The sequence below is a fragment of the Pelodiscus sinensis genome, chromosome 27 (assembly GCF_052426305.1).
Source record: "Pelodiscus sinensis isolate ZL-2025 chromosome 27, ASM5242630v1, whole genome shotgun sequence".
NCBI classification, from domain to species: domain Eukaryota; kingdom Metazoa; phylum Chordata; order Testudines; family Trionychidae; genus Pelodiscus; species Pelodiscus sinensis.
Genome location: NC_143078.1, coordinates 4,605,669 through 4,633,459, shown reverse-complemented (window position 1 = coordinate 4,633,459; position 27,791 = coordinate 4,605,669). Strand labels below are relative to the sequence as shown.

The window sequence follows — 27,791 nt, the reverse complement described above, 5'->3', positions numbered from 1 at the left end:
CAGTTTAGGATCTATGATCTTTTAAGGGAGACAAAGACCTTGCTAGCAGATAAATTAACTGAGGAGAGGCCAGAAAAATCACAGCAGAAGCCTGGGACCAGCTCAGAGGAAGTAAAGCCGCCTGCAGATCCAAAGGGATCTCCCAAGGAACATCATGGTTGAGTCTCTGGGAAGCTGACACCTAGCCAGCACTCCAGCCACCAGAGAAATCAAAGGAAATCTACACTGCACTTCAGCCCCCGCCAAACAGCCAGCATGACTGATGTTAAAGTGATACTCACGCACATACTCTTAAGACTCTGTACCATAAACAACCCCAAAAGCAGTACTGCTCCAGCCCACCCTTTGTCCGGGTTTGTTCCTCAGCAGGTCTGAGGAAGTGCAATGAAATCCATCACCTTTGTAAAATGGAGGTAACGTTTCCTCATCTCACAAGGGTGTTGCAAGCCAGGCTCTATACAGGAAAGACTGGGTACTCAAATACATGGCCTGTAATTACCATGGTTAAGTACTAAAGTGAATAAGGTATCTGCTTCCTGCACTAGAAACACTCATTTTGTTGTACTCTCAGCCTTGAAGCCCCTACTGCTCTGGGAAGGAGAGCAGGTTTCTGTTATGGCTCATGAATCATCTTCATTGATACTGGATCAGGCTGTCCTATTCAAAGCACAGGGCCTCGCTCCACAAGCAGTCCCATTGATTTCAATGGAACGTAGTTACAAGGTACAATTCATTTTAAGTGTGGCACAGGCTGAGTTGTGTGTGCATGCGCAGAAGTATGTGCGACATACTCATCACCTTCATACATGCAGGAAAACATGGTCTCTGCCTCCCAAGAGTTCATAATCCACAAGTGCAAGGGCTTATCTAGATAATATAGTCATTAACGTTAGCTCAGATTGCACAGTATTATGACTGTGACCAAGTCACTGCTGTGGTTTTGTTTCCATTGTATATATTTCTACTATCTACCTATCAACAGGAACTGCAACCATTTTGCCAGGTAGAACATTGTAGAGGTACATGCATTAGCTTCTCTCAGACTTGATTTTTGCTCACTCTTAGCTTTATGTTTTCCTTACACTGACCTAAAGGCCATAGACAATGGAAAAAGCAGAGTCTTTGTACATAGCGAAGCTTATGTACCCCTTGCGGCTGATAAGGAATTACAAGAATCTAGTCTGGTCACCAGATCCTAGGCAGTGTCTGTAGTACAAGGTCAGAGAAAAGTGATCTTTTGACCTGTGAATTGAGTGTGTTTGACAGACCACTGGAATCCCAGAGGCTATTTCTTTATTTTCTAATCCCACTTTAAAAATAATAATAATAATAAAAGACTACCCAATTAATGACACCATGGATATAGCTTTCCCATGAAAAGAGAAAATTATTTGGCTTAAAAGACTGCAGGATACATAAAAGAAAAAAACATTTCATTGCTGTACATGCCATGAATGGAAATTATGCAACAAGCCACCCGCCACAGCAATTTTCCCATCCTTTTCTTAAGCCACAAGGAGTCCTGTGGCACCTTATAGACTAGCAGATGTATTGGAGCATAAGCTTCTCGCAGCTGATTGCTAGAAGTGGGCCTCACCCTCCCTGACTGAATTAACCTCATTATCTCGAGACTTATTCTGGCCTGCATATTTATACCTGCCTCTGGAAATTTCCACTACATGCATCTGACGAAGCGGGTCTTTGCCCACGAAAGCTTATGCTCCAATACATCTGTTAGTCTGGATCTGCAAAAGCGATAAGGAGACCTGTGGCACCTTATAGACTAACACGGCTACCCCTCTGATCCTTTTCTTAGACAATTTAGATTCCAGCAAGCCACTCCCAAGTAAACCCCAAATGCAGCCCAAGGTGTCTCCTTGCACACCTCTATCAGAGCATGCGTCATGGAGCTGGATGGAACACAGACATAGCCCTTCAAAGAAGAGAGCAGAGATACCCCAGCATGCCCGGTCTCATTCACCGGTTAGAGTTCCCTGTGCAGACTCAGCTGGACTTGGAGGCTGACAAACCCTGCAAGGGGGCTGCATTCTCCTCTCTACCCACTCACGTTAACCCTTTCCCTACCAGATACTGAGTTGCCACAGTGTTATTGCAATGGCAACTCTTGTTTGTCCAATTGCACCTTAGAGGCCCCACTGTGATGCCTACTCCACGTACAGTCAGCCTCTGACCTGAAAAGCTTCAAGTCTAAGCAGACAAGACAGACATAGGGTGGGACCAAGGAATTATCATTGTCCCTGTTCAGACAGCAGGGAACCAAAGCACAGAACAATGACGACATTCTTCGGGGCAGGGACCATCTCTTTGTGCTGGCCTGGGGGTGCTTGTGCAATACCAACAGTAAAGGACTTACCCAAGGGAGTCTGTGGCACAGTGCGGAATCGAATCCAGATCTTTGCCATCTCAGCATTTGAACGATGCCAGCTCCCACCCTCTCCTCGGAGCGACGGAGAGAATGATCCTCCTTTCCCAGCAGGCTCGTCGTCCTTGTCAGCATGCTCAAGGACAGGAGTGAAAATGAATAACTGGGTGCACGGGACCGGGACAGTGGAGTTGCAGGGAAAAGGGGCTCTCAGTAGCATTTGCCCGCTGTTAATGGCACTGCAGCCTTTGGGGAAAAAACAACAACTTTGGAGAGTGACACTAAGTGCTTTTCATCATCATCACGATCATCCTCAGCAACTCCCGCAACTGCATTGCTCACTGTAGGACACTATGTTACGGCTACTTTATCTTCTCCAGAGCTTTCTGCCTTCGTCACGGGCCCCAGTTCTCACTCTTCCATCTAATGCTCTTACGCTTCCCTATCACTGATGTACAGCTCATTTCAAGATTACATTGGCCCATCTGTTATCTGTCTTGCTGGCTGTGTCTCTTGCTTGCTGCCATTTGTCTCTCCTTATCCTGTTAATGTAGTCACTTGCTGGCTTGGTTTCATATTCAGTTGATTCAGTCTCTTTTCCTCTGCAAGCAGTTTTTCACTTGGTGCTGTCTTCCAGCTTGCTTACAATCTGGGCCCCCTAACTGCAGGTCTGGCGGCTTTTTTTTTTTTTTTTTTTAAGTGCATGAGGATGCTCACTGCATAGGTTCTGTTCACTTAGAGCTGTGGTCTCCAACCTTTTTAAGCACGAGATCACTTTTTAAATTTAAGTGCAATCCAAGATCTCCCTCAAACCCACCTATCCTTGCCATGCCTCCTTTTTGCCCCTTCTCCGAGGCCCCCATCTCGGCTCACTTCATCTTCCCTCCTCTACTCTCTCACTTGCACCAGTCTGGGGCACAGGCTCTGGTCTTAAGGAATTTGAAGTGTGAGGGACTCTGAGCCTGGGGCAGGTAGTTGGGGTGCCAGAGGGAGTGTAGGTGCAAGTTCTGGGAGGGCGCTTGGATGCAGGGGTGCTAGGGAAGAGACTGGGGGGCAGAAGGGGGTTCATGACTGGGGTAGGGTTTTCGGATGTGGGCACCAGCTGGGCAGCGCTTACTTCAGATGGCTCCTGGGTGCTGGTGCAGTGTGGCTAAGGCAGGTTCACTCCTGCCCTGGCCCTGCACCACTCCCAAAAGCAGCCAGCAAATTCTATCCCAAGTCATGTTGCAGCCCCCACCCTACTGTGTGGAGATAGAAAACAGGGTGGGAGGGGGCACCTTGACATCAGCACCCTCCTCTGCCCTGCACAGAAAACAGAGGCTCCTGAGTGGACATCTCCAAGGCAAAGGGCAGATGGGCAGCAGGGGGGGTAGGGGGAGGGGAGGAGCACTTGATAGCCTCTTGGCCAAACCAGTCAGGATCACCTGTCAGAGGCTCCAAGATCTACCAGTCGATCCAGATTGACCCGTTGGTGACCACCGACTTAGAGGCATGGCCTTTTTAAATGAAACATCTGGGTCATCACAAAATGGGCGAGATGCTTTGCCCTAGGAAGAAAATATTTGTGAACTGGCTTGTGTTCATACTACTGCCCTCCACTTGGCAGAATCTGAGCTGCTCAGTCATGTGACATAGGCCCTGCACTGCTAGCAACTTATTAAGATGCTCTAGAAATCTGAGGGGGGCACTAAGCAGAAGGAGCTAAGTGTTGTCCCTACAACTGCCTTAAAACTGAACAATCATGATCTAGTAGTAAAAGCATCTAAAGACCTGGGTGCAATTCCTTACTCCGTGGGCAAATTAGTCTTTCTGTACCTCAATTTTCCCTTTATAAAGTGGGACAATTTGCATTACCCTCTCTCACAGGGGTGTTGAGAAACTATATCCATAAATGATTATGGAGTGTTCTGATATTATGGGAATGGAGGCCATATACACAGTACTTTAATGATGGAGGCAGTGGTACTTTGGCAGCTGCAGAGTTGTTGCAGTTTTTCTGTTGCAACATGTTCTATGCTGCTAATGTATTTGGTCCTGGCATTCTCCAAGCTTCAGTTCAAATGTTTTCTAATAGGATACCCAGGTATTAGCATAAATGTGAAACAAGTCCTGTTGCTGGTGACAATCCAGACTGTTTCAGACACAGTACTTTATACTTGCTTGATTTCTCTGTGCTTCAGCCTTGGTTGAATGTGGGCATCTTCTCTTAGAGTAGTAGTATAATAAGAGTCCATCTCTGAAGACAGCATTACTTTGTATTTTCAGCTTCTAGGTAAAACTGACCGGCATTGTCGTTGGTTTACTCTGTGGATGCAAAGAATGTTTTTTATTGAATTCAGTGTCATTTTTAATGCCTATCATTACATACTGATTTGGCTAGATTAAATAAAAACTACCTTCCTAAGTTTCTCCTTGCAACTCGTGTCTGTTTTCGTCCTACTTAAAATGCTCACAGATGCAATGTGGCTTTTATGCAAATCTTAGTCTTTGGGTACTGCACACAGCAAAAAACAACATCTGACAAAGTTTATTGTATTAAATAGAAGGTTGAGAATTCATTTAACCTACTGTACTCAAAGGATCTGGCAGCTCTGAAAAAACAGAAATAAGCACTTACCACTGAATTCACTTGCTATTCATATGGCTGTCACGTGTACCTTTCAACAGAAGTTCGAGTGCAATTCAATTTTAATAAATAGATGCTTAAAATAATGCTGTGTAGAATGTATCCATCTTATTGTATTAAACTTAAAACCTCAACTCCTAAGCCATCAGATTTCAGTCCAGCAGGCTGTTCACCTACAAATGAGATTGTGCACCCAATACTCCTAAGACAACAGCATTAAACTGAAAATTGTAAGAAGTCTCAACTCAAACTATTCTGCTGTTGGGGACTTTTAGAGCTTTGAAGCTTAATTAGGGAGTGAAGAATAAGTCAAGGGTGTAGCTGGGGTAGTTTCCAAATCTTCACTCTGATGCAAACTCCTGGGCAAAGAAAAAGGCCCGGAGCAGCTTCAGTCCCCAGATCCAAGGGAGGGTTCTCCTGATTCAGGCATCATGGAATTAATCTGTAGGCTAGCCCTAAAGAACCTGCTCATACACTTCTGTGTATTGAACAGTGATTCTCAAATCCCCACTTCCATCCCACCATGTGCAAATCCCTAAAGAATATCACTGAGGTGCAGATCCTTTGGGAAATGGCCCCACAGGGATCCACGGACCACAGATTTAAAACCACTGATCTAGGGAATGCCACAGCTGTGGTCAGGGATGGTGGACAGCCAGAGGACAGTTTGTCATAGTACACAAGCCCCTGGGCAGCTCAGAAATGAGCAGGGGAGGGAGGTTAAAGAGTAACTTACAGCCACCTTGCCCCTGTTTCTTTGGGCTGGCATAGGTACAGCACTGAGTCCCACCCTGAATGCTTACCTAAAGCCTTTGAAATTGGCCTGGCTAATTCATGAGTTCATGGGTCCTTAGGTACCTCTTGCTCCTGACCAGTTCATTGAAATTAAAGTATCTGAATGTTTCAGATCATGCCCCCCTATCATAGAATAATAGGATCATAGAATAATAGGACTGGAAGGGACCTCGAGAGGTCATCGAGTCCAGCCCCCCGCCCTCAAGGCAGGATCAAGCTCCGTCTACACCATCCCTGACAGATGTCTATCTAACCTGTTCTTAAATATCTCCAGAGAGGGAGATTCCACCACCTCCCTTGGCAATTTATTCCAATATTTGACCACCCTGACAGTTAGGAATTTTTTCCTAATGTCCAATCTAAACCTCCCCTGCTGCACTTTAAGCCCATTACTCCTTGTCCTGTTCTCAGAAACCAAGAGGAACAAATTTTCGCCTTCCTCCTTGTGACACCCTTTTAGATATTTGAAAACCGCTATCATGTCCCCCCTTAATCTTCTTTTTTCCAAACTAAACAAGCCCAGTTCATGAAGCCTGGCTTCATAGGTCATGTTCTCTAGACCTTTAATCATTCTTGTCGCTCTTCTCTGTACCCTTTCCAATTTCTCCACATCTTTCTTGAAATGTGGCGCCCAGAACTGGACACAGTACTCCAGCTGAGGCCTAACTAGTGCAGAGTAGAGCGGCAGAATGACTTCACGAGTTTTGCTTACAACACACCTGTTGATACAACCTAGAATCATATTTGCTTTTTTTGCAACAGCATCACACTGTTGACTCATATTCATCTTGTGGTCCACTATGACCCCTAGATCCCTTTCCGCCATGCTCCTTCCTAGACAGTCGCTTCCCATCTTGTATGTATGGAACTGATTGTTCCTTCCTAAGTGGAGCACTTTGCATTTCTCTTTATTAAACCTCATCCTGTTTACCTCTGACCATTTCTCTAACTTGCTAAGGTCATTTTGAATTATGTCCCTATCCTCCAAAGAAGTTGCAACCCCACCCAGTTTGGTATCATCTGCAAACTTAATAAGAGTACTCTCTATCCCAATATCTACATCATTGATGAAGATATTGAACAGTACGGGTCCCAAAACAGACCCTTGAGGAACTCCACTTGTTATCCCTTTCCAGCAGGATTTAGAACCGTTAACAACAACTCTCTGACTACGGTTATCCAGCCAATTATGCACCCACCTTATCGTGGCCCTATCTAAGTTATATTTGCCTAGTTTATCAATACCCAATTCCCAAACGAAACACACCAACACCCTCTGTGCCAAAAGAAGAAGTGGAGATCTGGGCACATTACCTGTGGTAATATTTACAGAAAGTAGACCTCACTGCAAGCTTATTCACACCAGGATTTTGAGCAGAGTAATTTCAGTGGAGTTATTCTTGATTTTCCTGGTTGTCAGTGAAGCCAGAAGTATGCCAAATCCATTCACACCTTTGCAGATGTTGTGAAACGTCCCCTCTTTCCCAGGTTTCACTGACCAGGTTTAGAAACTGCCTCACAAACTTGTTTAAAAACTTTGTCCCTCCATCTAATCGGTCTGTCCAGCTGTCAAGAGCCCATAGCTATGGTATCGGAGCAGTAAACGTAGTACATTTACAGCTGCATAGCACTGCCCATCTGGTTGATGGGTATTTTTTTTTAAATATCAAAATCTTAGAATTACTCCATCAGGCAGAGGGGTTCTTTTCAGGCTAGCAGCTGGGAATGGACCACACAGAGTCAAGATGAAGATACGTTTGTTTTACTGTGGTTTTGTTTTCTACTTTTTTTGAGCCGTGCAACGATCCAAGGACAGAGCCTTTAAACAGTGACCCTGACTGCTGCAGGAATTTCTCACCTCAGTGTGGTATCTATTCATGCACTGCAAAATAGGATGAACTAGAGGACCAATCTTTAATTCCCTTGCAATAATAATGCCTAGTTTTTATATAATGTTTTTCATTCATAAATCTCCAAGTGAATGAGATCAATGGTTAGTTTGAATAGGAAGCTTGCTCTAATATTATTTTAAGTCTGTTGTGTGTATAGTGTTTCACCTCTATTGGGTAGAGCCACCCAATTTACATTATAATAAATCTGCCTCACTGTAAAGATTTTATTCTTTCACTGAATTAACCACCAGTGCAAAGCTAAATGACACTACAGTCCTTGCGATGCACAGTTCTGCTCTGAACTCAATTCCAAAAAAAATATTCACTACAGAGATACTTGGCTCCAAATGGAAGAAAAAACCTCAGCCACAACTATAACATTTTAACTCTCCAGAATGACCTCAGAGGAAGGGCACAGTGCAGATAGGTAACAAATGCATCCTGAACGCTATTTGAGGAAATCAACATCCAGGCTAAAAATGAGCTTGACAGGTCCTAACAGATGATAAAGCATATGAACTACTTTCTGCAACAGTAAGTATGGCTTAAAGCATCTTGTGGCAGAACACCACCTCTGGCTGGAGTGCTGGGGAAAAAAAATATCACTCAACTTTACTGCTGAGCTTACAAAAAGCTACGTTCATGTTTATCCTTCCATTGACACAATGACACACTGTTAAGGCAGAAGTATTTCATGCATATATACAGTGAGAGCATGTGGCTAAGTATATTTATAGTTAAAAGACAAGTATAAACTATATATGCTGCAGTCAGTGTGTATATAGCACAAAGTGCAAGATATATTCTACACAGGGAGAATGTATACAATACATTACTGTTAACGCAACAATTGAAACTCTGCTGGTGTAAGGAGCATTGTGTGATTAGTGAAAAATCAGTCCCAGTCTGTAGACAATGTAGTTTTTGGCTACATTTTGTTGTTAGGAGCAAGGCCTTTTCATTACAAAACCTCAACAAAAAGTGTCAATGTGTATGGGGAGGGGTGTGTGTGTGTGTAATTTTCCCAACCCCATGTCAGTTATAGAAGTTGTGCATGTGTTGGGTGGTTTCAAGAGGGAAAACCCAACAAAGTGAAGTTTGATGCTTTATCTCCGCCTACTGGTGATCAGCGGCACTTCAAGTCCTCAAATTGGACAACAGAGGTGGCCTGCTGAGTAGAGCTGGTTAATTTTTTTTTTAAAGGAACTTTGTTGAATTATAGCTTTCACAAAAATGCATATTTTCATGACAATTTCCATTTTTGGTGATTTTTCCCCCCAAGTTTCTGCTGGAAAAAAAGTGAGTTTAAGAACATCTCAAAGTATAGGGAAATGTTTTAATGAAAACTTGTTTCATTTTACTTTTATTTTATGGAAAATAAATGCTAGCTTTCAAGCAGAGCTATTGCAGTGGCTACCTGGAGCACCAACACAGCCAACAACTTGCATTCTACGATAGGCAGGACTGACCTGATGCTTCAGGACAGCTGGTAAGACACTGGTGACTTGCTTTGTAATTCGGGGATAGGCACTGGAATAAGCAATAAAGTCAGACATAAGTGAAGAGGTGAATTTTTAAAAACAAGATTAAATTTTAACTACATCAGGCCTTACCTTTTCCTTCTACCTATGATTATATGGCCCTATTTCAGCAAGGTTATTTGAGGTCAATAGGACTATTAGTTTGCTTAGTATCATGCACGTGCTTAAATACTTTGGGGTATGAATATTGGGGGGCAGGTAGCGCATGGGTGTTGCTGGCTGATATTTTATGGACCACTTTCTTCACTGGGTTTTTCCCTGGATCTTTTTTGTAGATGTTTATTTACGCCTGGGGCCTTTTCTCCTTTAAATAATTAATTGCTTGGTTTTAGATTATTGTTCATGTCCCTTTTTTCCACCCCTAGTCTGGCTTCACAATTAAAAGTTCCTTATTTATTAGTAATGACTGAGTATTAAAAATAGGCAAATGCTTTGCTTCGTTGACGTTAATCATCCCTTTCTGAGAGCAGTATAGCATACAGATTCTCATGCTTCGGTATGTTGGCCAAGTTCTACCTAAAGGTATTAAGCAGAAATGTTACGTATGAGTAAGTCATCTTATCACAGCCTCCTCTACGGTTCTGGCACCTCTCTGAAGTACCGGGGACCAACCGATTTCAGAAACAGGATAGAGTAGGTAGACCAGAGTTCCAATGCAGCATAGCAATTCCTGTGTACCGAATAGAGGTGGGAAAAGACATTTCTTCCATGTAAGCAGTCTGACTGAGAAGCAGGTAATTCCCAGTATGCTTAGGGTTTTAAAAAGGACTGTGCCAGTCCCGATCTTATCACAGAATGTGGTAATTGAAGGCTAGAAGTTGGCCACTTTTTTCTTCCAAATGGGATCTTATGAACATCTGAAGTTTCTCAGTACTTTCATGCTCATTTTTTTTCCCCAGGAATTCTTTTCATTACTTAGTCTTTTTAAACAGCATTGAATTTCTTTCATCTTCAGCGTTCTCTGTTCATCCGATTTTAAGAAGAAACCTAGGTAACTTTGAAATGCATTGCTCTTCCATCCTGCTGTACAGGGTGGCCAGCAGCTTCTCTCCACTCTAATAAGAATTGTAAATGTGACCCCTCTAAAGTAATACAGCCAATGTCATCTCCTGTAAAATAAAAGACAGTAAAGCCTACTTTATAAGGCTAAGTAGAGGGGATTGTATTCGTTTGAGCTAATTAAGCAGATGGACAGCCTCTCTGATAAACAGGAGGTGGCCAGAACACGTGAGCTAGGGAGCGAAGTAATATGTCTTCAGATTCTTTTTTCTCCAAACATAGGGATCATATTCTTGTACCCAGCTCTGACCACATAGGGACAGATGAACTTTCATTTCCCCTCCTCTCACATCCTCCATCTGTTGGCACATATAGTTTGATATACCATCATTCTGATGAGCAAAAGAGAAAGTAGAAGCTTTCTCTTTTTAAGAGAAGGGGAAAACTGTTTTGGATCCTATTGCATGGTACAATTGCAAGTTCAAGCAGAGGAAAACACTTTTTCCTAAAACATGGCTCATGTGTGACCATGTCAGGTGCCTATGGATATGAGCACCTCTAAACATCAAACCCCTCTGACTTCAGCATCCAAGTATTGATCTGTGTGTGCAATGTCAGGTACACTATTGTAACTTTGTGGTTGCCTTTACACGCTCCCTCAGAGTGTGACATTGCTATCAGGGGACTCTGAAATTTCACTCAACACCTCCTTCCTTTTATAGTCCCATGAAAATTCACTAAGGAACAGTTTTCCAAGGTAATTGATTAGTAAGCACGCAGCCTTATAAGATCCACAAAGTCAATCTTCAAATGAAGGACAGACTCATGGAGAAAATTGCATCAGCTATGACAGGTACCTAGCAAGGCAACTGAAGCATCATCAAGTTATTGGGAAAATTTTCCTGACAGGATCAGTTTCTTGTGGAATCCTCATTTTGAAGCGGAAACCAGAGAAAATCAGTTTTAAAATGTGGGACTATTGTTATTTCCCCATAACATGTGTTGTAAGAATCATCCAGCCATGGTAACAAATATACCAGCATAGCCAGACAACCAGGCCAATCAGTGTTGCAAGAGAGGATGGCAATGGAAAACTAGAAAGAGGCTGAGTCACAAATGACTACTGGGTGTCTAACTCTGCCACAGAACACTCATTCCATTTTTTAATGGATAACTTCAAATGGAATTGAAGCTGGTGGCTGGTTTGACTGACTAACTTTAAGAGCACTTTATCGGGGGGAGGGGAAGAAGGGTGCAATCTCCAGATTAGCAGAAGAATGACATCTAGGAAACCTGGAAGTACTGCACAGAGCCATACAGTTGGCCTGTCCAGCACAATACATCTCTTTCCCATTGTTACTTAAGGGCTTGTTGAACAAAACCCCCATAGAGTAACTTGGTCATAGGGCAAACTTCTTTATAATCCCTTAAGCTTGAAGTGATATTCCTTATATCATCTTCATGTAACCAGGGTATCTTATATTAACTCTGTAAATATTCAGTGCTTCCTCAAACCCTACTAATCTCTTGACTTCAGTAACATGTTGAAGCAGTGAATTCCACAGGCTCATACGGAAAGCATCTTTTCCTTCACCTCTTTTAAGTGTCATTTTCTTCAGTTGTCCCTTTGCCTTTTTATTTTAAGGGGTCGAGATTCCCTGTGTAGCCACTGACTCATTGAGCAACTTTGGGTCCTACATTCAAACGCAAGGACAGCTGCTTGGTATTGTAATATACATGCACAGCACTAGTGCCAACTCATCTCAAGCCTGTGCCAAAGTTCACATACCCTTTAAAAATATGATATTCATGTTCATATTTGTGAGCACACTGAACATGGGCCTAATACTATTCCCTCTGATTTCAGAGGACATTTAAACCTTGGACTTCCAGGGGAACAAAGACAGCACCACAAACTTTGGTTAAGATTCTCTCCTTAAATTCCTAATCTCTAGAATTGGTTTATCTGGGCAGTCCATTCATTTTCATCACCTAGCTTCTCGAAGATGCTTTGCCAGTAATATTCCCTTTTTGGCATGCATGGTAGCTCAGGGAGGAATATATTTCACAATTTCAAGTTGAGCTCAACTTTAATTGGAAATTCTCACACCCAGTAAATGATGAATGACTTTCCATAATGTTTTGTTGACCAACACATGTACACTGTGTCAGGCGTCGTAAGAGAATGCCATATGCAGTATGAAAATCTAATTATTTAGTAACAGCTGCTGCAATTACTCCCCCCTCCTCAACTTCAGCAACAATGCCTATGAATTTCTAATGTGCTTCTTTAGTTCTTGCTCCAGAGAGACATTTTTGACTCTGATTGCCATGCTTCCAATCCCAACCTGTCTGGTGGTAGAATGGGGAGATGTCATATTTGCAGACATATCCCAAGAAGGTTGGTAGCAAAAAGCAAGTGGCAATTCTGGATGCTTTTGAGGCCTCGGTCTTGTTTTTCTCCAAAGATTCAAGGGACAGGTTTCCATCAAACCTTCAGATAATGGTGCATCACCGTATGAGACCCTGTGTGCTGAAGAACCCGAAGATTAGGGGTGGATTCTATCACTGCAGAGAGCAGCATGGTCACATCTAGGAGTTCCTGAAGTGAACCCCACAGGGCCAGATCCTGTATTCCAGTAGCATCTAGAGGCACCAAGCGGACGAGAAGTCCAGTAGGCAGCTTGCTGCACCAAGTTGTTGCCCTGAAGAATTCTAAAATCTAAGGACATGAGGAAGTCCAATAAGGGATACACACAGGAGAAGCAACTAGCTCAGGGTCATATAGCAGATCAACAGCTGTGCCAGAAAAAAACCCAGATTTCCCAAATCCTGAGCAAGAGCCCTCTACATTGGACAACCACAACCAAATGAGGGGAGCAGCATTTCAGGTAGCAAAAGATCCTGCCTTGCTTGAACAACTCCATTCTGTGGCTCATTTACAAGACAGCACCAGAAGCAATAGAACTACCCTGGCCTGGGTAAGGGATGTGCAACATGAGAAAAGGCTGCAGATTCTGACATGGTTATTCCAGATGTAGTCAGCCCAAAGGAAGTGATCATAGAACACTAGAACAGGAAAGGACCTCGAGAGGTCTTCAAGTCCAGTCCCCTGCCCCCACGGCAGGACCAAGCACCATCTAGACCATCCCTGACAGATGTCCAACCAACCTGCTCTTAAATATCTCCAGTGATGGCGATTCCACAACCTCTCAAGGTAATTTATTCCAGTGTTTAACCACCCCAACAGGTAGGAATTTTTTCCTAATGTCCAACCTAAACCTCCCTTGCTGCAATTTAGGACAAGAAGCAATGGGCTTATCAGAGGCGATATTGGACTCAGCAATGCTGTGACTTCCTAACTGCAGTTATTATAACACTCATTCAAGGAAGGTATAGTCCCTGGCCCCAGCTGCTTCAAGAGAAAGGGAGAGAGAAAAAAAGACACCACACAACTGTCCCTTTTGGTTCTCAGTTCTTATACAGCACTGCAGCAAGGGATGCAATGTGAAAACCTGGATGGATCAAGCGAAGTTGCTGATTTTCCCCCAATTCTTGGCTGCAAAACAAACAAACCGCCCACAAAAAATGAAGCCTAAGACCTGGCTAGAGGGGGTTTGATTTTCACTCTGAGTATCTCACTTTGTCAGGCTGATGCCACCCTTGGCCTTTCCTATTAATCAGGGTGTTCTCTCGCCTCTAATGAAAGGCCAGACAGAGTAGATGGCAGCATTCTGATCTCATCAACTGCCTTCCCTTAGCAAAAGTGACCTCATTTTCATCTGCTCTGACATTTTTCTTTCCATTAGTATCCAAGGCTAGAAACAATTTGTCCAGGTGTTTGCCTTTCCCTTTATTCCCATAGCAGAGCAAAGCAAATCATGAAAGCCATCAGAAAGAGATGGGGAAAAGACCTATTAGACCTTTCAGTTCTTCCTTCAGGGACCTGTCTAAGCTTGATTCTTACAGCATGTTTTCTAGTGCTTCATTCAGTCTAATACTGTGTCAGGATTCTAAGGATTTAGAAAGCAGGAAAGCTTAGGGATTCAAGCAACAGGATGAGTTATCAGCCAGATTCTGCTCTTGATTAAAACAAGGGAGAGACTCCTGAATAAGTTTGCTCAACTCCTACTTAACTCCGAATTTACAGTTAAGGGGCTTGGTCTTCAACTTGTCACAAGAATGCTCCTTTTTCTATTATGCTGAATGATTACTTGCATTTCAGGTGTGCCCAGTGGTCTGCTCCCCTGGTCTGTGTATTGCACTGTTCCTAGGTGCAACACATCAATCATGGGCTCTATCCTGCAGAGAGCTGGTTAATGAGAATGCATTACATTTTCTTAAGTGCTTACATAACTTGGGAGTTACGCTCCTACTGAGTGTCAGCAAAAATGTAGGCCCTTGGGGTTTTAAGGGACTATTGAAAATTGAACATAGGAACTTCAGAATATTGCCCCTTGCATCATACATGATACAAGCGATCTCAGACATATGGAAGCGTGCAGAGACATTGTCTAATGAAGAACCAAAGAGAACACAAGCCATCAAGGCTGTTCCCCTTTCTGGGCACTTCAATTACAGAACTTCAACTTCTTTAGTTGGGAAACTTCATTTAATCTTGACAAACACTAGGGACACCTGTTATTTTCTCAATACTGTTTTCTGAGCTTCCCTCCCTTTTATCTGACAAGTCTCAGAAGCCAAAGCGATATGATGGCTTCCTACAGCATTCTGTCTTTGGAGCAGAAGACAGCTTTGTGTTAGATACGGATCAAAAAACCTTGTGCAATACTGCTGCCATCGTATCACTAATGCCAGATATCAGGTTTAATCTGCTCCATTTAATGCATGTACAGCCACCAAGACATTAACATGCTCACTACATAACTAGTATGTCTTAGGCCAACTCACACTCCATATTTAGCAGACAGCACTAGGGCCAGGAGCTGTTTAGAGAGCAGCAGCAGGAGGCACCTGCCCTGTTAGAGGATGATACCGTCCCATAGCCCAGCTGCGTGCAGGTTCCGATTTAGTAATTTGTATCGGGCTAATTAATTTACAGATTATAATCACTTGAAATACTCTAGCTGCTTTCTGCAATGAAAGATTAAATGCCTATGCTAGGATTCCTCACAGTACAAAGGATTCAGTTTTACAGGTTTGAACTAGGGAAAACATTAGAATATTCCAACCCTGAATCATCCCAGCTCTTGCAAAATTATGCACATGCGGATTATTTGCAGGCATGGTTATTGATATGGTGAAGGTGTCATTTCATCCATCTGTACAGATTTTGGTTCCCATACTTTGCAAGCACAGTACCTTTCACAGAAGATCCACAAAGCATTTACAAATGTGAGCCCTCTCCTACTTGCTTTCTCACCTTAATTTTACTCCCCCCCCCCAAAAAAAAAACTGTTATAGCAGCACACAGTCCCAGACACATTTACCCAAGCACAACATTTTAACACATGGGCAACATTTTTTAGAAAACTTAGAGGAAGGGGAGTATAAGATTTAACTGGACCAGGAGTGTTGTGTTTTAAAATACTATTTGTTGAGATATACTAATATATCATGTATTTATTCTCTGGGCTGCACCACAGCCTGCTGAGCACAGCTTGTTTTGTTATTTGAATTTCAAAATCATCTATATCCCCATCGTGCTAGCCAGTGTGCAGACAGAGGGAGATTGATTTGGTGCCTGTCCCAAAGAGCAGGAAGGGAAAGACTTGATCAAGAAGGGAATAGAACCCAGATCAAGGAGATGGCCAGGGAGGTGAAATCATTTGGCAAATATCCAAGCTTAAAAAAGGCAGAGGTGCAAGAAAATCCCTTTCTCCAAATTCCCATTAGAGAGACCAGTGTGCTATATCCCAGTGCCTATATCCATCTCTTTCCAGCGGAAAGATAGAATTTATTTTTGACTGCATCACACCTCCCCCTCCAACCATGGTGAGACTAAGCTAGCATCATATCTTCTGCTAACTTTATTATTGAATACTAAATGTTCTTTACAATAATTTATTCATTGGTAACAACTTCAGGCCCCAAATTGCTATTTAATTAATTACAGAGATAGGATTCGTGCTGACTTGACAGATCTGAAAAGGCATGATGCCGGCAGATATCACAGGGTCTAGTCTGTGCACATGGGAGTTCAGCTTGTCTGTCTGTCTCTGGAACTCCCATTAATTGTAACAAGCATTAAAGAGATAATTCTAAATACAAACACACACACACACACGGGAGAGCAAACCTTTGTGTGTTAGTCTGAAAGCGCCTACTCTCCCACCCCCAACAGAAACAATTCCAGGCTCTGCAGGATGAGCAACATGACAATATTGATAAGAGCAGAGATTATGTGTGATGTTGAAAGCAGGGCATGGCATTTCCCATCACTGCCTAGAAATATGGGACAGTTTCCCTCATTTTACTGTACATAATTGATATCAGGCCAGGAGCTGCTGGCAAATTAAATTTTACAACCCTTGACATACCAAGGCCTTGACTTAAAATTACTTGCGCTTTACTCTAATTATTCATCTTTTACTGGTCCAGAATTTAGGGATGTCATTTATTTTGCAGAAAAGTGATTTGCTGATCCACAACAGAAGGAAACAGATGGGAGGGGCAGAATCACTGTGGAGCTTCTGAACAAAAACAGCAAAAGGGAGAGCTGTTTAGGGGAACAAAATAAAGAAGTCCAAGGGTAATAGATGATGCAACATTTGGTGTTATGCTATCAGCAGTTGTCATACCATGCTTCAGGACATGTTCTAATGGGAAAAGGACAGGAAGGTATTTGCTCCTCCCCATATGTAGCAATAGATAGGTCAAAGGAACTGGTGCCAGCCACCATACAGTATAGAATAATGGACTTTTGCGATTAACAGTCTGCTCTACTCCAAGGAGTCCTACATTTCAATGACTGAACTTTCTAGAAGATTTGTCCTCAGACAGCAGCAGTTCTTAACCTATGGATCATCACCTCCAAAAGGAAGCGTGTATAGCGAATTCAATAGAACGATTTCCTGATTCCCAAAAGTTCCTCAATCTACTGAATTAATTGTTGGAGCAAAGCATCATGGGCAGTGGCAAAAGCAATTCTGGACCGTGTGAGAGTGGGACTGGCTATAAACAGTGTAATAGACTTATATTCTAGCCAAGTCAGTACGCACGTGCCATGGACAAACCCTCCCTGTATCCTATGCCCTCTGATGGCAACTGCTCCCGCTCCCTTATATATGGGAAAAATAGATTTGTGAATCCATTTGTTTGTTCAAGAACGCCTATTAAACGGTAAGAGCTAAGACCACGAAATTTGGCATACAGCTTCCTCCTATCCTAACTTAAAGCAAGGTCAGGGTTTGGTTGTTCCAGGAAAACAGGATATGCTTGGAATTTGATTGTTTTCATAACAGAAAGGGAGGGGACAGAGAGGAGACGCATGATAATCCATCACCACCATGATTGCTATATGGACATTTAACATAATGAAAGAAAAATATACTCTTGAAAACATTTATGATCTTTTATTGGGCTAGACTTTAAGGCCAAAAGGGCCATAGAGAAGTCCTCCAGGCAACTAGAACGGCTGTGGAGGAACCAGCCAATCAGGAGCCAGGAGGAACTACAAAAGGAGCCGCAGGACTAAAGATAGTTCAGTAGCAGCCCAGGCCTGGGAGGGAGAAGGTTGGGGTGTCTTGATAGAACCAAAACCAGCTCAGAATGGGGAGCTGGAGAAGTCCTGGAGGCACCACTCTCCTACTGAGTGGAGAAACAGACTGAGGGATTGGATTCAGAGAGACTCTGCAGAGAGCACTGGAATGGGCTTCTGTTAGCGATATACCCCAGATGGGGTTTGTGATTTCACACAAGGCTGTGTGATTTGGCCAGAGGACTGAGTGGCTGAAAGGCTGAAGATTGAAAGCAGTGCAGGAACCCGCACAGCCAAAACATGGAAGGTGAGGCCTGACCCCATTACAGATATTAACAGTAAACATGAGGCATTAAAAGTCACTTGATGTTTGGAGGACCAAATAGAAACCATTTCAACCTGACAGGGGTGCATTAAATAAAAAGGCATTTAATGCCGTGCAGTCGATAATCTTTGTGGATACTTCAATAAATACAGATATCTATCAACACATTCCATATGCTCCATTTCGATTGCCTGTCCATACATCCCTTAGACACCAGAGCTGTAAGGACCATAGAAAAACCTAAGTAACAATCCCTAGATGAGTGGAAATGTCTGTACTTGGATAGATAAGCCCCATAGTGCATTTCTCCTCTTTATAGTAAGTATCTAATAATCTTTAATGAGTAATTTCTCTAGCCATCATATTTTCCCCTTCCATGGGCATCATACCTCCCTACACCCGTATGTTATTAGATGACAACATTAACTTTGGGGAGAAAAAAACTATTATTCAAACTGAGTGGCTTAAAATTGGATTGCTTACATGGTAATGAACCTTGGCTTCTGTTAAGAATAAATCCCTTTATCTGCATTGCTATCTCACATCTACATTTGCCACAGAAGGCCCTTTAAAACACCCGGGTGTCTGGGCCTGAACCAGATCTAATGTGGCTTTTAAAAAGTACAACGCCTGGTTCTCTCTGCTTTCCTCTTTGGGCCGACAATAGGAGATAAATTCGCTCCCCGGGAATCTTTTGTGGGCCATGCTGCTGAGGCAATTTGCAGTTTGCTGTGGAAAAGGCATCTTACGCTACATTTATCACCCCCTGCCGTTGGCTACAATTCAACCCACTTTGAGTCACCGAGCAGAGGTACCGAGTGGCTCTCCTGCATTATTATTCCTCATCATAATGGGTGTGCAGGGAAGCAAGCGATAAATATACAGCACATTCCAGAAAGGCTCAGCTGGGAAGTGAAGGTAGAAGAGCCAGAGGGTAGGTGGGAGGAGAGAGAAACATTTGCAAAAAACTAGTCGGACATATTCTCTCCTTTTAAATAAACATTTCTTACTGACCTTGCAACAGCAGAGATCACTGCCTGCCTCTTGCAGGAGATATCAAGGATGGGCTGAATGAAATGAGCTCTTACAATCACCTCGATCAAGATCTACTGTCAAGAATGAAAAAAGGTAATAGAAAAGCCAAGAGAAATCTCCCCTCCCCACAAATGTTTCCAGCCTTTAAATATTCAGTTGCTTCCCTGCTTGCAACCCCCTTTGCTCCCCAGCATCCCAATCCAGACATGGACTCAACACCCTCAACTTCCATAGACTTCAGAGGATTTCGAGTACTGTGCATGATCAAACCTTGAATTTTAAACTTTAAACACAAGCGTAAAGTGCTTTGATTGATAACCATGAACTAAAGCACTTGCTGAGTCTGGGCTTTGTAGTTTACAGTAGCATTTGTCAGCAACATTTAGACAGCCCCTCAACAGGTGTTGATCGGGTAGTCAATGGAGCTATCCCAGTTTACAAGTTTTGAACGTAGAGCACAGATCTTTATGCAGCTCCTTTCCTTTCTAGGAACTGTACCTCTCCACAGACACACGAACAGGATCTGCCCACAGCTTCCAAGTGTCCCACCCCAGTACCCGAGCAACTGCTGGATGTTAATTTCTGGGACATTAGAGTTGCATCAATTTCAGACATGACTTATGTTTTTAGGAAAAATTAGGAGTCTGGTGGCATCATTTTTGCAGGTACAGACTAACATGGATACCCCTCTAAGTCTTAAAGGTTATAATGCAAGCTGGAGACTTCCCTTATGGCAATAACTGGGAAACAGTATTTTGTTTCGGCCAACTGTAAAGAGACAGTTGAGAGGAAAAAGGAATACTTTATCACGCTATGGCATATTCTATGCAAGGAATTTATTCCTTACTACTGATGCCTAAGGACCTGTCAGGGATCAGGGTCCCACTGTGATAGGGGCTGCACAAACACAAAGACAGATCTTGTCCCATAGGCATCACAGTCTCTAGAACAAATGATCTGGTTATGGTGTGGTGAATCAAATCATGTCCGTCCATAAGCTCCTTCCTCATCCAGCATCAGTTAATCGAAAATGCAACGCAACCGCTGCCTGGGCTTTTAAGCACGATAAAAAACCCACAAAGGATTTGTTTGGCAGATTGTTAGGCACTGACCAGGTCTGGCTGTTGGGGTTATGACTGGAAGTAACTCTGCTGCCTGATGCTCACCCCGTAATCCTCCATGGAAGCAGACAAGCCTCATCTGGTGGGCTCCGATTCTGTCCCTTCTACTTGCTGCAGAACCAAATCCTTGGTTCCACCAGTAACCGGCCACGAGTGGATTGTCCAGGTTGTGCTAAAGTCCATGCCCTTCTGTCACAATTGAGGCTTCTTTTGGGCAGGCATTTTAGGGCAGTGATACCTTCAGCAGGAAGCAAAGATCTGGGGCAAGAGTCACAATGGTAGCCGGAGACTTCTTTTGTAAAGACAGAACCAAGTTTGATCCCATTACCTAGCATTCCTAATTAGGAAGCCACTTTTAGTCAATCAGCATCTTGCCTCCCTGAGCCAGGCACTGTGTACTAGAACTGGTTGCAACTTTCAATATTTGAAATTTCAATTTAATTTTTGAATTTTCTCCAGCTTTCATGTGCACTTGTGTAAATTCAATGCACGCCCTAAAGAAATTGCTGTCTTACTTTTGCTCGTTCCTCCTCCCTTTTACCTATTTATTTTCCTTTTACACTACTTCTGGGAGTAGGTACTGTGCCTCTGTGTGTGTGTGTGGAAAGTGTGTGCGCTCTTCAAGACACCTGTTAAATACCACCGCTACTGCTTTTCTCTTTTATAGAGCACACATGCATCTCTAAGGTCATAAATGATGCACATCTTCCCATAAACATAAGTCTCATCTCTCTGGAATGCAGCTGTGTATTATCAGGAGTTCACACCTGCCCAAGACTTTGTAATTGTCTATATGCTACACAGTGTCAGTCCTAGGATTCTCATGGCCAGATGCTCCTGGCTCTGAAAATGCAGGGCCCTATCATGACAACCCATGTGTTCCCTTCAACATCCCTGAAAATGTTTGTAGTGTTAACATTCTTGTGGGCACCTTTTTTTAACTTTGTGTTTGTAATGCCTTCACCTTAAGAATACATGTGCTTGCTTCTAATGAACTGTTTGGTAACTTGTAACAGCAAGCAATTATGCTGCTTACTGCTCTGCAAAGACAGCAAATCACAGATGCTAGGCTGTATAGGCAGTCTAGCCTCCTGGGAATATTGGTGTAAAACAAGTAGCAGCTTTCACACCTCAATCATAGAAGAGGGGGAAGAGATGTGGGTCTCTTCAAGCTAGTCGATGTCCCAGAATCTGGAAATCTGTAAGTGCCCCTGTAAAAGCATGGAAGGGCAACAGGTGCAGTTGCCTTGAACGGAGGCCAGGTCTACACGAGGCAATCAAGATATGCAACTCCAGCTACCTTAATTGCTTAGCTGGAGTGGACGTATCTTATTTGAACATTAGTGCCATCCCCACAGTGGGAGGAATGTGCCTGTCAACTTCCTTTACTCTTTACGAGGAGTAGGAATACTGGCATCATCAACAAAGTGCCCTCTGTGTTCGATTTAGTGGGTCTTTACTAGACCCATTACATCAAATGTCAGAAGAACAATGGCTGGAGCGCTCATCCACAGGTAAATATTGTCATGGCCTTTGACGCAAATCTCATGATAGCCCTGTAGGACCCATGACATTTGGGCAGTTCGAGTCCATTCAGTAGAGGGCAGTGATTCTATGGCAGCTAGATGCTATGGTGATGGGCCTGATTTAAGGGCTTGAATACAAGATGCACTACCCACCTCATCATAATATTCTCAGTTTTACTTAGGGGGAAGTTGAGACAAGACTAGTAAGTAGCCCAAGGTCACAAAGCAGCAGCAAAGCCAGCAACAGAACTCCAGGACTTGGGTTCAGTAGCCCTTAAAAGCCATCATTCCTCTTTCCTTGTCTGTACATGCATAGAAGATTCTTGATTTCCATGTACAAGAGCTATATTCTACAGTGATAAAACAAAACGGTAATGAACCATTTGAAAACCGTAGTAGATTCCTGTACAATAGTTAGAGGGATATTTTGAAAATAAAGTACCAATCAGTTCCAATGCCTGAGTGCTTCTCCCAGTCTCAGACCACCCCAAGAAAGGGGGCAAGTTTTCATTCAATGCAGCTGGTCGACAAATACAGCTTTTTACTATTATCCAGTATGCTCTCAACTCTGTGCATTGCTGGCAATCTTTGATGAATGTCTCAGTTAGCAAGTGTCTGTTAAGACCTCCTGTGCATATTAATTATGACTGCTACACATGCACAAAAATGTTACATTCCATGTCCCAATATTTTACACCTGTGGGGATTAGAAAATATAGCAGCCAACATGAAGATGCTAAGTTTGATCACTGGCTTACCTTGGGTCTTTGGTCCTTTGAAAATAATTGTTATGTCCCTGTTTGACACCTGTCATTATAATTAAAATCATACCATCATACCCTTTCCCCCATGCAGTTAGCTCTAATGGGGATGCCAATTTTAATTTCTCCTTTCCAGAGGAAGACAGTCCACGCACATAGAAATTATAGATTGAATCATTTAACTTTCGCCTGAGGTGAATTTTGCTCATGCTTAGCAGATTTGCAGCGTGTCGGGGTTTCGGGCCTGATGGCTTGCAGGCCCATCACAGACTACTCTGCACATGAAGGATAAATAAGCTCTCCTGCCGTTCAGCTTTGGCACCACTGACCTACCATAAGACCTTGCAATAATGTAAGATTTCAGCTACCCAGACTTCTGTTGGATACAGAGTCACCTCGTCCACTGGACAGTTCAGGGCAATGACTCCACGCCTTGGGGGCTGGTCTGGGGGCCTAGTGCCTTCAACTGGGGTTGGTCCTGCCCCTGCCTTCACTGGTGGAGGCAGGAATTGGTGCAACTGGGCTACCAGCTATGTCACTTGTGGGAGGGGGTAGAACTGTTCCCTCCTCCCCTCCATCCTCATCAGCAACAGGAAGTGGAACAACTTGGCGGGAAAGTCGGAAGAGTAAAGTGGCCTGGGGCCTTGTTTCTCTGCTTCCTGCTGCTACCAGTGAGTGTGGAAGAGCCCCAACTTCCCCAACCTTTGCTGCCAGTGCCAGGCTCCGGCAAACCCCCCCAGGTGGTATCACTCAGGGAAGAAGGCTTGGGCAGGAGCTGGTGCAGATGGGGGTGGCCCATGCCCTGCACCCCCGCTCCACTGGGGCAGCTCTGGTTGGATAAAGAATATCCCTGAATAGTTTCTAGTAAGCTCCTGCCATGTACTGGCAAGACTGTTTCAGAAAGCGAAGGAAGGAATGAGGGGGAACAGCCATTTTAGACTTCATTCTGTGCAACAGGGAGGAAGCAGTAGCAAAATCAGAAGGTGAAAGGCAATTTGGGGGAAAGTAACCCTGAAATGATAGATATGAATCTAACAAAAAGGAGCAGTGAACAGCAAAATAAGGACAGTGGACTTCAAGAAAAGCAAACTAAGAGACTGAAAGTCCCATGGGAAGACAATCTATGGCAAAAAAGGAATTCACTAGAGCTGGCAGTTTCTCAAGGAGACCGTATCAAAGGCAGAACTACAAACTATACCTGTGCAAAGGCAAGATACAGGAAGAGTATTAAGAAGCCAGTAAGACTACAACAGGAACACTGAACCTGAAAATCAAAAAGGAATCCCACAAAAAGCAACAACGTGGACAAATTGCCAAGGAGTACAGAAGAATAGCACCAACTTGTAGGGACAAAACCCAGGAAGGCTAAAGCACAAATGAGTGACACCAAGAAAGGAACAAGGGCAATGAGAGGTTCTTTAAATACATTGAGAAACAGAAAGTGTAGGTCCTCTACATAATGGGGAAGGAAAGCTTGACCAATGATGTCAAAATGGCTGAGATGATTAATACCTATTTTTCTTCAGTTTTCTCTAAAAAGGTTAATATTGACCAAATACTCATCTGAATTCATATTAACAAGGGCAAAGAATGCAAGTCTGACAATGGAAGGCCAGGTTAAAAAATATTTAAAAGTAAGTTAGAAGAATTCAATTTGGCAGGGCCTCTTGCAATTCATCCTAGAGTACATACAGAAATCTCAGAAGCAATTATCTGAGAACTCATGGAGGACCAATGAGGTCCTAAAGGACAGGAGAAGGGCAAACTTGGAATCTATCTTTATAATGGGGAATGAAGAGGACCCAGGAAATTGACCAATCAGCCTAATTTCTATATCTGGAAGGATACTTGGAACAAGTTACAAATAAAGCACTTTGTAAGCACCTAAGGGAAAAAAAGAATTAAGGAGAGCCAACATAACATGGATGTGTCAAAAATACATCATGCCAACTCAACCTGATTTTCTTTTTTGACTGGCTACTAGACTAGTGGGATAGCAGGGAAGATGTGATAGATTTTTGTTTAAAAAACCCTATGGCATTCTCAAACAAGAGAAGCATAATCTAGATCAGGGGTTCTTAGCCAGTGAGGTGCACCTCCCCAGGGGAGGTGTGAAGGGGATACAGGGGAGCTGTGAGGTGCCTCCCAGAAAATTTATCGCAATTGCCTTTTCACTGGATAAAATTCTAAAGTTTACATTTCTTCATAATTAGTATTATGAATTAAAATTATAAACATTTCCTATTAACTTCTAGAGATCAGCACATTACAATAGCAGTGCGAATCAATCAGGCCTGTGACGACACACTACAACAACAGTACGCGAGCATTGCCGACTTTCATCTTCAAACATTACGTAAATTTGTTAGAAAAAAGTTCAAAATAAAAGCTCATATTATTCCTTTAGGCTTTATAACGGGGTTCACTCACCACACAGCGCCACCAGCTATTGGACTTGGGAATTAGCTCAGATGGCTGCATGCAGCGTTGTAGCCAGACAGGAACCCCCCTTGTAACATCAATTTTTGCTTGCCTGGAGCATACAGGGCACACAGAGCAGAAGGCCCAGGCTGCTGTGACCGTGAATGGCTATAAACAGAGATACGCCAATTGCTGACCAAGAGGCTGCCAAGGAGTGCCCTTGACTCAAACCCATATTCATCCGAACACACATCCGTCCGCGGGTGGAGGAATCTCTCGCCCAGTAAAAAAAAGAGTCTAGTATTCACAATTTAGTTCTCTTGCAAGTGTAAATTAATTTGAAACTTGCTTGTAAGAACTGGCGCCACAAAATGGACCAGTAGAATTTGGCCTCTTAGATAAAGAGGATACGGGCCCCCAGGGGTATAAAGATGGGTCCAGCAGCACATTTACTCTGAGTGTCAATCTACCATCTATCTGCTGGTAGGGTTAGGTGTTTGATCTCCCGAGGTTCCAGAGGGGACGCCCACCTCATATTCGTCTTTCCTAGGAATTGAGAGACCAGCCCTGGCCTGACACGCTGGAGTCGAGAGGCACAGAAAGGGGTAAAAATTGTACCTGGATGTGGTCCTTTGTTTAAGTACATATATATACACATAGTGTTAGAGCTCTTTAAAGATTAAGCTGTCACTTGGTACCATTATTTCTATTTTCTATCTTTATCTTTTTCCTGTAATCATTATTAAGACCTATATATATATATATATATATATATATATATATATATATATATTTGTTAACAGTTAAGAAATAGAATAGCCATTGAAACCATATGTTTTTATAAGTCTTTTAATAAACCTGTAACTGTTTAAGCTTTAACCTGACTCCTTCAGTTGCTGTAATAGAACCAAGCACAATTTAAAAGAACTTCAGCAGGTCATAGAGGGACAGACATAGGGAAAGCTTGGGCGTTTGGATCTGTGTCACTCCCAGGTGACAAGATCCATTGGGGCACCTTTTCAGCCTTTCCTAGGCTGCCCGCTGCGAAGGAACCCCTGTGTTCTAGCAGCTAAAATCTAAGGTGTAATAAGCTCTTCCTATATAATGGAGCATCTGTTGGCTTGCTGGCCACCCTCTGCGACGGGACCCTAGTCTGAGGGTAGGCCTGCTGGCCAGTTTGGCCAGGCCTTGGCAGCCCAGGCAGGGAAGCCTTCACTGGCCTGAGGGAAGGCAGCTGTGGGAGGCCCAGGCCAGGTCTCAGCCTCATCAGCCAGGAGCTCTGGGCAGGCCTCTGTCTCCCTCAGAGGCTGAGCCCCGACTGAACTTCCTGGCAGAGTTCTTATAGTCCTAGCCACGCCCCTTAGCTTCCTGTCAGGTGAGGGGGCGGGGCTAGGCTGTGCACAAAATGGCTGGGGGGGGGGAAGACATGAAGTTCACTTTCAGGGGAGGTGTGAAGGTAAAAAGGTTAAGAACCCCGATCTAGATGAAATTACCACAAGGTGAGTGCACAGCTCATTGAAAAGACCATACTCAAAGAGTAGTTCTCAATGGTTTGTGGTCAAGCTAAGATGGCATGTCTAGTGTGGTCCTGCAGGGGTAGGTCCTGGTTCCTGAACTATTAAAAGTTTTCATTAATGACTTGGAAAATGGAGTGGAGAATTTGCTGGTAAAATATGCAGAGGTCTTAAATATGGATGGGGTGACAAAGACACTTTGTATGAGAGGATTCATATTCCAAATGACCTGGACAAATTGCAGAATTGTCACCAAATTTGATCTTGTCGATTTCAGACCAAATACCAAGTAATAGACTTAAGAAAAAAAAAGTACAACCACAAAGAGGCAAACCACATGTTCAACTTGCTACATGGTTGTGTTGCTGAGAAAGACCTGGGGGTTATAGTGGATCACATGTTGAATAATGGTACATCTACATGGCACGCTATTCTGGAATAAGCTATTCTGGAAGGTATATTCTGAAACAGCACATGGACACTGCAGGGAAGCCTCAAAATTAGTCTGAGGCAGGCTTCCCTAACATAGATGCGCGACCTTGATTTAAAGCCCCAGGAAGCACTGGGGAGAAATGACCTTGGAGAGGAGCTATTTTGAAATAAGCAGCAGTGGAATGTGCACAAATGCCCTATTTCGAAATAGTTATTTTGGAAGAGGAGATATTCCTTGTGGAATGGGGTTAACAAGTCAGAACAAGCCCTATATTATTTAGAAATAATGGAAATTGCTGTGTAGCTGCTCTCATTGTTATTTTGGAATAACAGCTATTATTCAAAAACAATGGTGCAGTGTAAAAGCACCCTATGAGTCAAACGTGATGCTTCTAAAAAAAGCTAAACATTCTTGGGCGAGTTAACAGGAGTGTCATATGTAAGACATTGCAGGCTCTACTCAGTGCTGAGAGTTCAGCTGGAATACTGTATCCAGTTCTGGGTACCACACTTCCAGAAAAATGCGGACACACTGGAAAGAGTTCAGAGAACAAGAAAGTTTTGGGAAACTTGACCAATGAGGAATGTTTGAAAAAAATGGGTCTGGTTTAGTCTTAAAGAATTGCATGGGGACTTGGTAAGTCTTCAAATATACTAAAGGTTGTGATAAGGGGACAGGGATCGTGAATACTCCATGTACTCAGTAGTACCTGGAGTGAAGAAACCCTCAAAGGCAAAAAGAAGGAGTCCTGTGGCACTT

The 27,791-nt window shown here is 43.2% G+C and overlaps 1 long non-coding RNA gene across 1 annotated transcript in view; it reads right to left on the bottom strand.

Annotated features, from left to right (window-relative positions):
* Nucleotides 1–4,306: 4,306 nt before the first annotated feature.
* Nucleotides 4,307–27,791, bottom strand: part of LOC142820906 (uncharacterized) — a 110,710-nt gene continuing 87,225 nt past the window's right edge. The window contains exon 4 of the long non-coding RNA XR_012897909.2: nt 4,307–4,687. This is a non-coding gene — a long non-coding RNA (uncharacterized LOC142820906). The remainder of the gene's footprint in view (nt 4,688–27,791) is intronic.